The sequence below is a fragment of the Tupaia chinensis genome, unplaced genomic scaffold, assembly GCF_000334495.1.
Source record: "Tupaia chinensis unplaced genomic scaffold, TupChi_1.0 Scaffold138500_1, whole genome shotgun sequence".
NCBI lineage: Eukaryota > Metazoa > Chordata > Mammalia > Scandentia > Tupaiidae > Tupaia > Tupaia belangeri.
Window position 1 is genome coordinate 343,253 of NW_006198396.1, and position 11,216 is coordinate 354,468.

The 11,216-nt window shown below is 38.8% G+C and overlaps 1 protein-coding gene and 1 pseudogene across 1 annotated transcript in view; one reads left to right on the forward strand and one right to left on the reverse strand.

Moving 5' to 3' along the window:
• LOC102481074 (ectodysplasin-A-like) overlaps positions 1-11,216 on the forward strand; it is a 456,842-nt gene that overhangs the window by 159,143 nt on the left and 286,483 nt on the right. The window lies entirely within an intron of this gene.
• Positions 7,784-8,654, reverse strand: LOC106733175 (40S ribosomal protein S2 pseudogene; annotated as a pseudogene).

Below are 11,216 nucleotides of genomic sequence, written 5' to 3' on the forward strand. Positions count from 1 at the left end.
AGCCCCAGCCGCGCAGGCCCGGGGGGCCACGCAGGCACCACCACCGCGCTGCACAGGGCCCGGGGGGCCCGCACAGGCACCGCTGCCACACCGCGCAGGACCCGGGGGGGGCCCACGCAGGTGCCCCCTATCTGAGATTTTAATAGTATAGTTGGCTATGCAGGATCCAGCTGCCTTAATCTCCATGCCATCTGCTGGTCTGCTGGGACATTAAAAGGATTCCAAAGGAGCTATGCTGGGGTTAAGAGCATGTTTGCCCTAAGCTCCCAGAGTCAATCTATCCAAACAATGGCCACCTAGGGGAAAGAAAACACATTGTTATTCTAATTTGCTATAGCATGGATGGAGAAATGGAGGGCAAAGGAGATTACCTCACTCTTTAAGAAATAGGGTTAGTCACTGCACTCATATACTAGTGTAACATTTAAATTCCTTTTATGATTTTTTTACTATGTACTGTTTAGTTACTTTCATTGTGGTTGCACTAGGACTTATCCTGTACATCTTAATTTATCATAGTGCAGACCCTTCTGCTCCATTCTCCTCATGGGATTTTGGGTATATGTGCACATGCATATAGTGTGATTTTCAAGCCACCGGGTCTAGCACTTGAAACTGCAATTAGCCAACTGCAGTTAGCCATGTGCGAGTCCAGCACCTTAACCACCATGTCACCTGCTGGCCACCATTTCCTTACTTTAATACAGTTTGTTCTTACCCACTTCTCTGGTACAGTTAAAACTAAATAAATGTATTGCTATATGTTTTTGTATGTAGTATATCTAGTATATACCCCAAATTCAATTATATATGTATTGTTTCATACAATTAAATTAGTTGAAAGAAGAAGGAAGGAAAATATACATTTTATAATATTTTATAATTGTGTGATTACCAAGTGTCCTGCATGGGTGAGATTTTTCTTTAGGGGTGTGGGATTAAATTATCATTAATGGTTAATTTTCTTTCAGCCTGAAGAACTCATTTTAGTACAAGTGGGCTTTAAAACATTCATAGAAAATTAACATTATGAAAAAAAGCTATACATAGATTGCAAAATTTTTTGCACTGAAATAAGCTTATGTTTTAATTTCATTTTTCCATGAACTTTTTGACATTCTCTTCATATTTCTTGTAAGACAAATACAATATTTGTCTTTATCTGAGAATGTTCTTATTTCATTTTAATTCTTTAAAGACCATTTTTCTAGAGAGAAGATTATTTTCTTAAATTTCATTTCAACTTCATTTTATCTATCTATCTATTTATTTATTTATCTATCTATTTATTTTAATTTGACCAGAGAGAGGGACAGAGAGAGAAAGGGAGAGAGAGAGGGAACGTGAGAAAGCAAGCCGCTGGGTCCTGGACCCTGGACTTGAACCATAGTCGGCCATGTGGGAGTCAGGCACTCTTAACCACCATGCCACCTGATAGCCCCAAGAAAGTTTTGTTTGTTTGTTTATTTGTTTGTTTGTTTTTAATGCCAAAGTATACATGCATCCTCCAGAGAGAGAGAGAGAAAGAGAGAAAGAGAGAACCTTCCAATGGGGCCTACTCATACTGTGATCTTTTTCTTCCATTTTTCCATCCCATCCAGATCCTGGGCATGGGCACATGAGCATCCAGTGTGTTGCAACTGTGGCTGAGATTTGAATCATTGTCAGCTATGTGGATTTAGTCCCCTCTGCACAGGACTTAACCACTGTGTTTTGGGGCCAATCCAAGAGAAGATCATTGGTTGACTATTTTGTTAGTTAGCTTTTATCCCCCTTTCATTACTTTGAAAATATTATTTTACTGGTGTTTGACTTTCGCTGTCTCTGATAGGAAGTTAGATGAGTCATTTTTCTCTTGCTTTTTTCAAGATTTTAACTTTAAACATTTTTTCTTTGATTTTCTTACTTGAAGTTTGTTGAGCTTCTTTTATACATAAGTTAATGTTTTTCACCAAATTTAAGAAGTTTTCAGCCATTCTCTCTTCTAATATTTTTTCTTCCTCTTCTCTCCTTCTGTTACTTTGTTTTGGGTTATGCTGGTGTACTTAAAGGAGTCTGAAGCTCTATTAAATTTTCTTCTTTACATTTTCTTCTCTGTTCTTTTGATTGCACAATCTGCTGTTCTTTCTTGACGTTTTCTTCTTCTGCCTGTCCAATCTGCTGTTGAACACCTCTAATGAATTTATTTCCATTATTATAGATTTTAGCTCCAGAATATGCATATATATACATATATATACACACACACATATGTATACACATACACACATATACATACATATACACACATATCATGATTTTCTTTGAACATAATCATAATATATGCTTCAAAGACTTTGTCTACTAAATGCTCTATTGGAGCCTTCTCAAAGACAGTTTCTCTTACCTATTTTTTAAAAGCTGTGTATGAGTCACCCTTTACTGGCTTTTTGCATGCCTTGTAATTTTGTGCTAAAACTGAGTATTTTAGGGCCGGCTCCATGGCCTGGTGGTTAAGGCAGCTGGATTCCATATGGTCAACTGCATGATTTGTTACAGACACAATGACTTGAGAGACATGCCGGGCATGTGTTCTTGCATGCCCAAAATCTTAAAAGGAGGGAAAGATCGAGAAGAATGGATTGCAGCATGACCATTTCTTTTTGGGGTGCTTTCTCCTCTCCTCTCTCTCTGGCAAGAGAATACCTTCTCTAGCCCCCAAAAAAGAAAAAATAAATAAATTGAGAAAAAAAAAAACATTTTAGATAATACAGTGTAGCAATCTGGATACTGACTACCACCACCACTCCTCCCCCCATTTAGAGTTAGTTATTGTTTTTTGTTTAGCGACTTGAATGTACTAGTTCAATGAAGTCTATTTCTTCCACATTGTGAAGCTTTTGAGCTATCAAAAGATACAAAGATTGGTGTTTTCATAGTCATCTTGGTATGGCAGTGGTTTTTAGCAGGCTCTATTTGACCGTCTCTTTTTCTAATCCCTCTGTTAAATTGTATGTTTCTGTCATAGGTAGTCAGCTGTTAGCCATTATTAGTTTCCAACAGGCTGTTCTATTGTTTTTGAAATGTTCTGGGGCATAAATTGCTCTTTCTGATTCAATTAAATTCAGGCCTGTTTACACAGGTAGTTTAGAGAGCAGTACCTGAGGTTAATTCTGACCCCAGGAAGCCTCTTAGGTATATTTTTCCCTGGGTATCTCTGTTAATCAGAAAGCTGATAAATAGTTTAGCATCTTGCTTTCATGGAGCAACTAGCCCCTTTTTAAGTACTCACCACCAAAATCTCCACTCTTTTCCACAGTGCACTGAATCTGTTTTAAATAAACTAAGTTCCTTAGAAGATAGTTATGGAGTCCTTTGTTCTTATACTCCCCTGTTCCTACTCTCCTGAGGAAAACATCCACGCCACTTCTTTAGAGCTGAAGTTTGTGACGGTGGCCTGCTTTTCTCTCAGTTATACCTCCCTACTATATTGATGGGGTTGGAAGCTTCTGGTCAGGGCTGGGGGTGTGTAAGAAAACTCAGCATCCTGCCCTACCCCATGTGACACCATAATCTTAGGCTGCAAGTTGGAGGAAAAGGAAGCTCTGTGTTTTTGACTGCAACTACCAGAGTAGAATTTCTATCATACTGGCCTGAGAAATGAAATGGAGGTTCAAAGGATATCACATCTTAAATGCCACCAAATGATTTTGCTCTTACCAAAATTTAGTAAACTTTCTCAAAGATATGTTTCTTCATTTGCTGTATGCCCTTGGGATAATTTCTAGAAACTTTTAGCAATTGTTGCTTTTAAAAAATATATTTTACTGGTCGATCAAATAATTTTTTGTAATTCTCAGAGGGCATGAGAGAGATAAATGGAAAGCACTTCTAATGGGGCATGGTCACACTTAATCCTTTCTTTTCCATTTCTCCTTCTTGTCAGCATTTTTGGGCATATACACATACATGCCTGGCATTTTTTCCCCAAATCACTGGGACCAGAATTTGAATTGCAGTTGGCTAAGTAGGATCTGGCTTTCTATGCACAGCACTTAATCAGTGTGCTACAGGGCCAGCCCAGCCGTTGTTGCTTTTTAATAATTTTCATCAATTGTCATTGTTTGACTAGGTGGAGAGTCTGTCTGTGTGTCATGTCATGTCACTGCCCTGAAAGTCATTCCCTCCTGATGGTTCTTTTGCCCAGATTGACTAGCTTCTTTTTTTTATGTATATGCAGATTGGATAATCAGCCGAAGAGTCACAGGAACCCCTCTCTAGATTTATAGAGCTCCTCTTCTCTCTGCAGCTCCATTGAATCCTGTACTCTCCTCCACAATTTCAAACCATATAGGCCTATCTGCACTCTATTCAGTGAAACTACTGGGAGCTGTTTGAGTTCCTTCTCCTTGCTCTATGGCCTGGAAATTGCCTCTATACAATAACCTGGAGCAATGATTAGGCTTTCTTTGTTTGTTTCTTTTCTTAGAGATCACAGTCCTGTGCTACCATTGTTTTATTTTTATTTTTTCTGACTTTCCAGTTGTTTAAGGAAAGGGGATAAACCTGGTCTCTTTTACTATATCTTAGCTGGAAGTAAGATTCCTAGTTCTTCTTCTCTTTTCTCTGTCCTGATTAATAGCCGAAATTCTAAGTTTGAATTCTGACACTCCTGTCATTAAGGCAAGCCACCTTATTTTTCTATACTTCATCTTTCTTCTCTACAAAGTGCATATAATAAGAATACTCCCAGGGTTAGTGGATGGTATAGTGGTTAAGGCTCTGGACTCCCACATGGTTAATGATACTTCAATTTCCAGATCTGGTAACTTGAAAATCTCGCAGGGTGCATGTGCATATTTAACAAGAATCCTGGGAAGAGAATAGAAGAGAAGTTGACTGTGGCATGGCCATCCTCCCTAGGGGGTGATTTCTCACTTTCTCTCTCACTGACACTCTCTGTCTCTCTCTGGCAAGCACATGCAAAGCACTATGAAAAAAACCTTTTTTTTTTTTTAAAAAAAAGAGTACTTCCATTCTAGTGTTTATGATGAGGATTAGATGAGTTAATGTTTGTTAAGTGTCTATAACAGGATATAGCTGATAGAAAGCCAACATAAATTTTAGCCACCACTATTACCATCACCATTGCTTTTATTGTTGCTGCTGCTGCTGCTATTGCTACTACTGTCTTCAGTTCACATATATCATTGGGTAAATTGCCTAAGGTAACATATATAGTACATATATAGAGAATCATTTGACTATAATATCTAATAATCACTGCTAAATGTTTAACATTGTAGTAGCAGTTGGGTTTTGTATGTATCAACTCTCACTTTTATATTTGTACTTTTGTATTAATGTAAAAGTTTAAGATGATAGGCTGTTACAGTTGGTAGAGATCATCTATATTGATTTACTTACTTTGCACATGAACAAAGTTAGGCCTAAAGAGGTGATTCCCTGGGCTAAGGTTATATAAAAACTCCATCTGTGACTTCTACTAAGTGTTTTACTGTCATGCCATGATACCACTTTATGCACTCAATGCCCTTTCCACCACCATTTAAGTGGAAGTGGTACTCGTAATTCTCTTTAATTATGTGATTTAAAATATTAAGATAGAGGCCAGCAGGTGGTGTGGTAGTTAAGGTATTAGACTCCCACATGGCCTAATATGGTTTGAGTCCTGGACCTGGTGGCTTGAAAATCACTCTGGGGACATGTACATGCATGCCCCAAATCCCAGGAGAATAGAGGAAAAGGGATTGTGGCATTGCCGTCCTCCTGGGAGGTGATTTCTCACTTTCTTTCTTATTGTCTCTCTTTCTCTCTATCTCTCTTCAGTAAGCACATGTACCCTGTGACCAAAAGGGAAAAAAATGGTAAAACAAAAGGTAGTGTTAACAGCCCACATGGACGCTTAGCATAATTCAACCTAGTTTGGTGGGTGTGTTCAATATCCAGGCATCATCAGTATACCCATGGCCTGTTTCTATTCTATAAAGATCTGAAAATGTGTTATATTTCCATCTGGTCTTAATCAATGAACTTAAACTTTATGCTCTGTGAGATGGAGACATTAGCTTTAGAGGCTGTTATATAATGTTCCTAGAATCATCTTCTGATTTATAAGAGAAATTAGGCCAGCCTGGTGGTGCAGCAGTAATGCAATGCTCCATGATGTTGAAGCCACAGGGGAAAGTTTAAATTAAAAGTCAAATAAAAATAAAGAAAAAAAGAAAGAGAGTTTCTGCCATACAGTGCCAACATTCAGTGTATTTTAAATGGGGACATATAATGCCTCTCTTTCATAGTTTGGCTTGGTTCACTTAGCATATTTGTTCGCTTTCATATTTGTCCATTTTCTATCAAATGCCAGAGTCTCATTATTTTTTATGGCTGAGTAGTATTCTGTAGTGTATATGAGCCACATTTTTTCAATCCATTCATCTGTTCGTGGATATTTAGATTGGTTCCATGTCTTAACAATTGTGAATAATGCCACAATAAACATGGATATGCAAATGTTTTTCTGACTGAGTGTATTTTTATACCTTGGGTGATACCCAGGAATTGGAATTGCTAGATCATATGGTAGTTATATTTGTAGGTCTTTGAGGAAGCTCCATATTGTTCTACAAAGTGGCTGTACTAATTTAAATTCCAACCAACAGTATAGGAAATTTCCCTTTTCTCTACAGCCTCGCCAGCACTTAAACATTCATATGCTTTTTGACTGTTCATGTGTCTTCCTTAGAGAGTTGTTTATTCAGCTCATTTTTCTATCTTTTAATTGGGTGAATCATTTTCTTCTGGGTAAGCTGCTTGAGTTCCCTATGTATTCTGGTTATCAGTCCATTATCTGAGGCACAGTTAATAAAAATTCTCTCCCATTCCAAAGGTTGACGATTCATGCTAATTACAGTGTCCTTTGCTGTGCAGAAACTCCTTAATCTGATGTAATCACACCTGTCTATTTTGGGGACTATTGCCTGTGATTTGGGGTTCTTGCTTAAGAACTCTTTACCTACCCTAATGTCTCCCAGAGTTTCCTCAGTGTTTTCCACCAGCAGTTTTATAGTATACGGTCTTAGGTTTAGATCTTTGATCCACTTTGATTTGATTTTTGTTAATAGTGACAGATAGGGGTTCAGATTCATCTTTCTGCAGGTGGAAACTCCAGTTTTCCCAGCACCATTTGCTAAAAAGGTTTTCTTTTTCTTACTGGATTAACTGGTACTCTTTGTCAAAATGAATTGGCTGTATGTTTTGGTGTTAATCTTGTTTATCTTTTCAAAAAACCAGCTTTTGCTTTCATTTATTTTCTGTATATTTCATTTATTTTCTATTTTATTTATTTGCTTTAACAAGATTATTATATGCAGAATGGGCAATTTTAAGGTAGTTAAGAGTGGAAATATTGAAACTAGATTGGAGGCTATTGTTTTTAATCCAAGGAGAGATAATGTCTTGTATTAGGATGGTAACAATAGAGATGGGGAGAATTGGAAGGGTTTTGGTTATAACTTAAAGATAGAGTCAACAGGGCTTGCTGATAGATTAGATGTGAGGGTAGAGAAAAGGAAAGAATTAAGACTGTATTTTCTTTCTATGTTTAGTAACTAGATAGCTAAAATGGGTGTATTAGAAGAGTGTTTGTTAGCCTTAGAAGATAAGACAGTGATTTGGAAAAGGAGAAGGCCTAAGGAGATGGACAGAGGCCTGAATCAACAGACTAACAAACAGCAGTCAGTTCAGCAGCTGCCCTTCTTTTTTTTTTTTTAAGGCTTAATTCACTTTATTCTCGCTGTATGAAATACCCAGCTGGAGCCTGGGTCCTCTGCACAGAGACTCTGGTATGGGTCATGACAAGATGGTTGGTAAATTCCTGATAGGGAGACTTGGTGAACACGGTCTCTTTCCAGAGGTCAGGGGTCAGATAGCTGTAGGTCTTGGAGATGACATCAAAAGTGGCCTTGGCGAAGTTGTCCAGGGTGGCAGTACAGCCCCAGGCTAAGGTGTAGCAGTCATTGATGCCAACCATCATCAGCAGCTTCTTGGGTATAGGAGCTGAGACAATGCCAGTGCCTCTTGGGGCAGGAATGAGGATCACCAGTACAGAGCCACAGGGGCCAGTCACCTTGCTAGGGACAGTGTGGGACTTGCTGATCTTGTTTCCCCAGTAGCCTCTCTGTACTGGGACAATGGAGAGTTTGGCCAGGATGATGGCCCCTCGGATGGCGGTGACCACCTCCTTGGAGCACTTCATGCCCAAACCAATGTGGCCATTGCAGTCGCGCCTTGAACCTGGTCCACTGGCCAGAGCGAGTCTGCTTCTGCACAGGCATGATCTTCAGAACCTCATCCTTGAGAGACGCTCCCAGGAAGAAGTTGATAATCTCAGACTCCTTGATGGGCAGAGAGAAGAGATAAATCTCCTCCAGGGATTTGATTTTCATGTCTTTGACCAGGTGGCCCAGCTTGGTGCCCAGGATCTACTCCTTGTCTTCGGCCTTGCCTCCCTGAGCTCGGCGGCCAGGTCCTAGGCCTGGGCCCTGGCCCCGACCATGGGGGCCACTGCCGAAGCCTCCATGGAAACTGCCGCAGCCTCCTATCCCAGGACTCCCAGGGCCTCCGGGCCCTGCTGCTGCACTGGCGTCATCTGGCATTTGGTGTTCTCTCAGAGGAGTGCATCTGCCCTTCTGATAAGGAAAGCAAGTGCAGGAACAGAAAAGTAGAATGAAGGCAAGAAGCTATCTAGCTCACTCCTATGATTGGGGGTGCAATTAACAGATATAGAAGACATTCTGTCTGACTCAAGAAAAAAAAATTAGAAAACCTGGAGTTGCAAGATTAGAAGTTGAGTGGGGTTGATGTGGTCCAGATGCCTCAATTTTGGCTCTCAGGCCAATGGGATTCAGAAAAACACCTGTTAAAACATGTAATAGGATAATTTTTAGAGATGAAAATCATGCTCTTCTGTTTACAAAAGAGTTCTGCTTCGATTAAAGTTATGAGGAATAATGTGATTTGCTAAGTAATGTTTCTGCCCACCCCTCCAGGTTTATGCAACACTACTGCTAAGGATTGTGCTAAAACGGTCTATCATGTAATATGTTGTAAGCATCATGTAAACAAAGTTAGGATATGTACTTCTGGTTGCCTTTAAAAAATTGTAAATTCAATGTTATTATACCTTTTCTGTAAAAAAAGGAAGGCAAGACATCTTTAGGATAATTGGTAGACCAATAGTTGTAATTTGGCCATCTCCTTTTTGAGGCCAGCATAGCATAATGGTTAAAAGCATGAATTCTTGAGCTGCCTTATTTGGCTTCCAATCTCTGCTCCACCACTTACTTGCAACGTGGTCTTTGGATCAGTTAATTGATCTTATTTATGCCTGAATTTTTTTCATTTATAATATGAGGACAATAGAACCTCCCTCATAAGGTTGTTTTAATAATGAAATGTGTTAATATTTATAAAGTACCTAAAACAGTATTCATGATCGTGTTCATTAAATAAGAAAGAATAAACAAGTATCCAAATAAAAGGCTAATCAGAGAAATGTAAGACTGATCAAGAATATAGGGTCATTGGGTAGAGTAGGCAGGACAGAGAAAGCAATCCTCTGGGAATTGAGACACAAGCTCAGAGTAGCCAGAACTGGCTCTGAGGTAGGATCAAGTTGCTGTTATGATATGATTAATCTCTTCTTGGCTACCGGACAGGGGCTGATGTAGACATCTTGAGGCCCAAAGTCAGGTAAAGAATCCCTAGGTTCTCCAAGAACACTGAACTATATATAAGTACTATAAATAACTGTTGACATAGGATCTAACAGGATATTAGTCCCTGAAAACCGCTGTTTTTCTAAAGCTAAATGTGACTACAAATGTGTCCTTTTAGAAATTATTTCTTTCACTGAGTTTTCTTTTTGGTTTTCTATTTTGTTGTCAATGTTGGCAGTGGGTGGATAGGATGAAGTATGTGCTATCAGTTCTATCAGAAGAATGGATGAACTAAAAAAAGGCTTTTATCTATCCTGAGATGGATACTGAACATGAGCTGTGAAATATTGTTTTCATGACTAAAAATGAAAATTTTCTGCTGAGACTTATCCCTCTGGATTCATTTCTAGTGGGAAGGGCTACCTCTGTCTCCTTCTCTCCATCTCTCTCTCTCTCTCTCTCTGTCCTCTGTGTCTCCCACTGTCTTTTAAGGTAAAGTATTTTCTGGGCTCTCAAGCCCCTCCTTTATTGTGCTAATTTGTGCCTTTCCCCATCCCATTTAGGAAAAGCACAAACCCAGGCCTATCCTGAGAGAGATACTGAACTTGAGCTGTAAAATACTGCTTTTCATTTTTTGCTTTTTGAAGTTAGAATCTAAAATTTTTTTATTATCATTTTTTCTTTCTTCTTTTTTTATTTTATTTTTTCTTCTTCTTTCCTCTTCTTCGAGTTCTTTTCCTTTTTTCTTTATCTGTTTTCCTTCGCTACTCAGTCTCTATGCATTAAGTGTCTAGGTAGATCCAAGTGAACAGTATCCAAATATCTGAATATGATTAGGGTCAGAATATTCCTCAATTCTCACTGAAGCTGATGCACAAAAAGTGAACAATGGAATGGAAGAAAGATTGCAGATCACCTCCTGCATGCCTCTGAATGCTCAGATTGAACTTCAAGAATTAGGAAGAAACACACCATCATCAGATGACTAGAAATCACCGCAGGGTCACAAGAAATATGGGAAAGCAAGAAAATACTTCTCCTCCAAGGGAAAAGAATATTCCTCATCCTCAGACAGTACAATGAAACTCATGGAAATGTCAGAAAAAGAATTTAGAATATTTATAGTGACAAAGCTAACAGAGATGGAAGAGAAGAGTGAGAATGAACTACAGAAGAGGCAGGAGAAAGGAGCTGATACGTTCTAGGAGATGAGGAAATTCTTGCAAGATTTAAAAGAGGAAATTTACACTCTAAAAATTAATTGAATGGACCTGTTAGAGATGAAGGCTATAATACAGGAAGTCAAAATCTCCCTTGAAAGTATTAAAAGCAGACTAGATCAGACAGAAAATCGAATTTCAGATGTAAAAGAATCACTGGCCTAGAAAAATCTACCACAAAGACTGAGAAAATTGCCCCCTGAAATGAGAATAATATATGACAAATACTAAATATCATCAAATGTCCAAACATCTGTATAATTGGTATCCCAGAAGGGAA